Source organism: Cnephaeus nilssonii, assembly GCF_951640355.1.
Source record: "Cnephaeus nilssonii genome assembly, chromosome: 6".
NCBI lineage: Eukaryota > Metazoa > Chordata > Mammalia > Chiroptera > Vespertilionidae > Cnephaeus > Cnephaeus nilssonii.
The window spans coordinates 12,934,193-12,940,248 of NC_137077.1; positions in this window are offsets into that span (position 1 = coordinate 12,934,193).

Here is a 6,056-nt window from a genome sequence, read left to right on the forward strand (position 1 = left end):
TGTATGATCAAATCAGCCATGTTAATCATAACTGACAATAGGGACTTCACAGTGTTTTAGAGATGGAAGTAATCTTAGAAATCATGTAGTTCCACAATGCTCCCTTTCGGTTTTAAATTATAAAACTAATATATTTCCCTGGTTAAAAGATCAATTAGTATAGAAAATTATAAGTAAAAGTGTCAGGTTCTCCTCAACCCATTCTTTAGAGGTTGCTATTGGTAGAGGGTCCTTATGTTTCCTTCTAGAAATGTGTGTGTGTGTGTGTGTGTGTGTGTGTGTGTGTGTAATAAAACAAAAAATGAAATGTTTAGTTTTTAAAAGGTGAATGGAACATATTGGCTCATTCCATTTAATGCACCTTGGATGTCTCACTCCCTTTTATCTACTCCCCTACGTGGTAGGCCTTTGTCTTGTTCCCAGTTTGTTGCTATTACAGTCAGTGCTTCAGGGAATATTTTAATATGCACAGGTTGTCCTGTTTGTGCAAGTTTATCTGGAGGATAAATTTTCAGTTTTGGGATAATTAGGTCAAAGAGTATGTGTGAAAGGTCAAGGTGGGTGGTGCGTGGGCAGGCCAAATAGCCATCTCAGACGATGGATTAAAGAAAAATTTGAATTTATTTAAGGAAAAGGGGTTGGGGGGTGGGGATAGCCAAAGGGTATTGGTCCACGATGGCAGCAAACATATGCCCTGGAGAAGGAGCAACAGGAGAGACTATGCTGGGCTGCTTTGGCTCACTGAGAAGTCAGAGAAAAGGGGGCTTTGGAGACAGGTTCAGGGGTGAGCCCAGGACAAGTTGCAGCTGCCCATTGCTCCCCTGGTTGCAAGTCTCCTGGGATCCCTTAGAGCACTGGTCACCAACCTTTCGGACCTCATGGACCACCGGTTGGCGACCGCTGCCTTAGAGGTTGGGGAACAGGTGCCTGTGGGGGAATGGCACAGGCCTGCTCCTGGGAGGAGAGCTCGCACTGGGTTCTTTGTCCTGAGCTATTTAGCTCTTTCTTGCAGGGGGAAATCTTAGGGGAGGCCTCAGGGGAGGGTCTTAATAGAATACTCATCAGCTTTCCAGCTGTGCTCTTTCAGGGCCGTGGTCTCCACTGGTTGGTGGGTGCCAGGGCAGGAGGTCATTAGTCAATGTAGCTGGTCCTGAGGCAACCAGGTGTCACTTGTCTGGTTTTGCTGCTTTTCTGGGCCTGGAGCTGAAATACCACGGAGGCCTAGATGTTATCTTTAGGGAGGAAAAGGTCAGGGGGTCTACAGTGCCTAACCAGCGACATGAAAGATCCGGAGGGTGGGTTACCCTGGGGGTGCGGTTCTTATTTCCCCAGCTTTGCTGCTTGCTAGGCATCCTGGGCTTTCTGCCCTGGTGCCTTTCTGTACTTGGCCCATTGTTCTTGCTCTGGGGTCTAACAATGCGCATTCAAAGTTCCATGGATGTTTAACAATTCCTCTACAAAAAAGGCTCTACCAATTTATACTCCCATCATAAGCCTCCCCAGCCACCCTTTCAAAAAAATTTTTAAATAAAAAGCTTAGGAAAAAATAAAATAAAAAGCTTAGGAAATTCGAGGTCCAGAGAAATTAAATGAGGTCCCAGCATTAGGTAATGGCAGAACAAAGTGGAACTCATATTTTAAAAATTTCTTACATTGTTCTAGCCACCACATGCCTCTTGACTACTTGAAAGAGTTTAAAGGCTTTTTTTTTTTAAATAAAAAATAAATGTTACCTTTTTATGATTTTAAAAGACACAAATATATATTAGTAAAATGTGGAAGTTAAAAAAGGTCAAGGAAGAAATGAAAATAACCCATATTCCTTTATTAGATATATCACTATTAGCATCTTGGTGCCTTTATTGATATTTAACATATATTTTTAAATTAAATTAGGATCACACAATAATGTTGTTTATAGTTATCTTTTTCATTTGCCAATATGTGATAAACATTATTAAATATTTTTACCAGGTATCTTTTAATGAGTGTGCACTAATTTATGTCATGACTGTGTCATCATTATCCAGTTTAGTTTGTTACCTATTTTTAAACCATTATAAATATTGATGCAATGAAAATCCTCAGAGATAAATCCTTATAGACAAATAGAATAAATTCTTAAAATTGGAATGCTTGGCAAAAATGTATGACTAGTTTGAAAAGGCTTTTTTTAAAAAAATTTTTTTATTGATTTCACAGAGGAAGAGAGAGAGAGGCAGAGAGAGATAAAATATCAATGATTAGAGAGAATCATTGATCGGCTGCCTCCTGCACCCCTGACCAGTAATTGAACAGTGACCGCCTGGTTCATAGGTTGACACTTAACCATTGAGCCACATAGCTGGGCGTTTGAAAGGCTTTTGATATACCTTCACAAATTGCCCTCAAGGAAAGTTATACCAATTTACATTCCCACTGATTTGCATTTTAAGTATAAAAAGCTTTAAAAAGAAAGGCAAAGAAAAAGTACAGTTTTGGGCTGTCAGTAAAAATCACTCACGTTAGATGCTGTGGTCATTGGGGCTAGGGATGGGAGGTGTGGCAGTTGAATATAGAAATTTCTAAGCCTTAAAATATTGAGAGAAATTTCTGAAAAAGTTCAGAGGAACATTTGACCAGTTAATAGATATTCTCATAACTTTTAGTTATAAAGTTCAGTAATATCACTGAGGCTGCAAACATTTGCAGTAGAGGTAATATTAGCATTGACAATAACAATAGGGATGGCAAATATTTACTGAGGGCTTAGCATGTACCTAATTGCAGATTCTAAAATGTAAATTAAACAGGGATAACTTGCTTAAGAAATCTGTTGGGAAGGATATTTCTTGATGAGAAGTTACCTTAGCAGTATTAAAAGAAAACAAATTTTTATTTAATACGTTTATTAGGAGCCTATTATGCAAAGTCTCATTAAGTCCTGCCACATGGGTGCAGTCATTATTTCTAGATTTCCAGCTGCAGGAAGTGTCAGACCTTGAGGCAGGGTTTATATGACTCCAAATCCAGGCTCAGCCGAGGGGAGTGTACCGACCATGTGGGAGATGCCTCTGTGATGCTACTTGCTGCAATCAGGTGGGCCAGGGACAGACTTTAATGACTTTGATTCCCTTGTGGGATGTTGGATCTTTTCAGTTCTGTTTTAATATTTCTAATTATGCCAAGAGAAAGTCAGTTTGGTACAAGTTTGTCTTAAATGTCTCTCTAATAAGTACATGTCAATCTGTTTTCAATAAGAGAACTGTATCTAATGAGAAACCATATTCACACTGTTTGCTTTCTAATGCATTTATTTTTATGACTACTATCTATTTGTGGCATATGAGAAGGGTTTGCCACTTATGGTAATAATGAAAAGTTTCTAGTTAATTTTTTGACTTCAATTGTTTTAAAGAAAAATGAAAAGGCGTGTCCTACTTTTCTGTATCTTCTTTCCTCTCAAAACAACTCCTTCTTCCATTTAAATCTGCTGTGTTTTCTGTTTTTCCCACAGTTAATCCTCTCTTTCTTCAAAAGCTAGAAGGTTATTTATGAGCTGTTGTGGACCAAGGTATGGCAATTATTATTTTTTAATTTAAAAATTTAATTATGAAATAATGTAGCTATAGTTTAAAGTCACTTTGAAAAACAGATGTGCCATAATCTCATCACTCCAACACAGCTACTATATATTGTTTTTCTTTTCTGTTTTTTCCTCATGTGCATTTGTTCTAATCATGATGGTCAACATTCATTGAATGTTTAATAGACACTGTTCTTAGGATTTTGCATCTTAACTTATTTAACTTCATTAACCATTTTATGATATAGATACTGTTATCTCTGTTTTGCAGATAAAGAAACTGAGGCACTGTGAATTTAAGAAACTTACTGTAAGGACTTGAATCTTCTGAGCTTGTACTTTTCACCTTTATACTGTGCTGTTTCCCATATTTAGCTGTGTTTTATTAACACTATTGTTATTATGGCCTATATGTATTTTTTTCCTTTTCACTTAACCCTTACTTATGTTTTTCTCTTGCTATGTAGTTCTTAAATATTTTTAATAATTAACTTTATTTCGGTATAATTTTCATAAAATAAAATGCACTCCTTTTAAGTGTTCAGTTGATAAGTTTTGATGAATGCCTACACTTCACCACCACTATAATTAAGACAGAACATCCCATCGTGGTAAAAAGTTCCCCTATGACCCTTCCCAATAATTTCTTCCCTCATCCTTCTGTCACTATTTTAATATTTCTTTTGACTTCCTCTTTAACCTATGAGTTATTTAGAAATGTATTTTTAGTTTCCAAAATTTGTGAATTTTTTGGGTATCTTTCTATATAATCTGTTTCTAATTTAATTCCATTGTGGTTAGAGAATATAATTTATATGACTCCAATTTTTTTCCAGATCTGTTGAGTTTTTGATTTATGGCCTAGAATGGAGGTTGGAAATTTATTGTTTTAAAGGGCTGGATGGAAACTATTTTAGGCTTTGTGGGCTATTTGATCTCTGTCAACTTTGCTGATGTAGTATGAAATTCATAATATGAATAGGAGTGGCTGTGTTCCAATAAATTATTCTTTCTGAAAATAGCGGACAGGTGGGCTTTGGCCATCAGGCTGTAGTTTGCTAACCCCTGGCTGAGAATATGGTCCTTGTTCTGTGGGCCCTTGAAAAGAGTTTGTATTCTGTTGTCATTCGGTGGAATGTTCCAGAAATGCCAGTAAGGTAGTGTTTCTCAGATCTTTTATATACTTGATGACTATTGGTCTACTATTAATTACTGGGAGAGGAATGCTAAAATCTCTAACGATATTACTGGTTTGTCTGTCTCTCCTTTAATCTCTGCCAGTTTTTGCGTTGTATATTTTGAAGTGCTATTGTTAGGTGCATACTCTGAGGATTGTTAAAACTTCTTGGTGGACTACTTTATGTGATGCCACTCTTAGTCCGAGTAGCACTCTTGTCCTGAAGTCCACTTTTTCTGATGATAATATAGCTCCTCTAGTTTACTTCTCTTGGGGATCACTCCTGTATTGTCTAATGTCTGAAAATAGCTATTTCATATATTTTGTCCGGTTTTCTAATTTTTTGAAGAGGGTAGGCAAGCGGATGGAAGTGGAAGTCCCTAACTGTCTCTGTAATAGATGCACAACCTGCCATCAGAGGTGGTGCTTTTGATCTCTTAGTTATTCCCTTAGTGAAGACTGGTTTGCTTTCTTTCTTTTACTATTTTTTCTATTGTACAGAATGCAATGAATATCTTGGCCGTAGCTTTTCATTATTTTGATTGGAGTGATTCCCAGAAAGTAGGATTGTTGAGTCAAAAATTATAAACACTCCAATATATTTTGAAGTATATCGCCATTTAGTTTCCAAATATACCTTCCAATAGCTTTCCAAAATTATCTGAGATATGTTTCACCAATATTTAGATAGCTATACTTGAAAAAAACTATAACATTGCTTATTTTAAAATTTCTTTGAATTCTAGAAATGTTGAATATGCTTTAAAAAAATTTGACTTTAGAGAGAGAGAGAAACATTGATGTGAGAGTGAAACGTTGATCGGTTGCCTTCTGCTTGCGCTCATGACCAGGGAATGTGTCCTGGCCAGTAATCAAACCCACAACCTTTTGGTGTATGGGACGATGTTCCAACCAACTGAGCCACACCAGCCAGGGCATTGAATATGCCTTTATATGTATTCTTGTATTGTTTTTTTCTCTATTTGTATATTTTGCTTATTAGTGTACTAGGGTGTCAGTATTTTTCTTGGAATAAAGATAAATTTATTTGTGGCAAATATATATTTTTTATATCCTGTTTGCCTTTTAAGTTTTTTTAAAATGCAACTATATCGGTCCATCTTTTCTTTTGTGATTTCTTCTACAACTTGTAAGTTTTGCAAGTCCTCTCCAGGTCTGATAAATATTTAATTATGCTTTTCTAATTTAAAAATTATAATTTTTCATTCAACAAATGAATGAGATTATGGATGTTTTTATTATTTATTCTTCTTCTTCCTCACTGAGCCAGAAAGAGAGGCAGGGAGAGGGAGA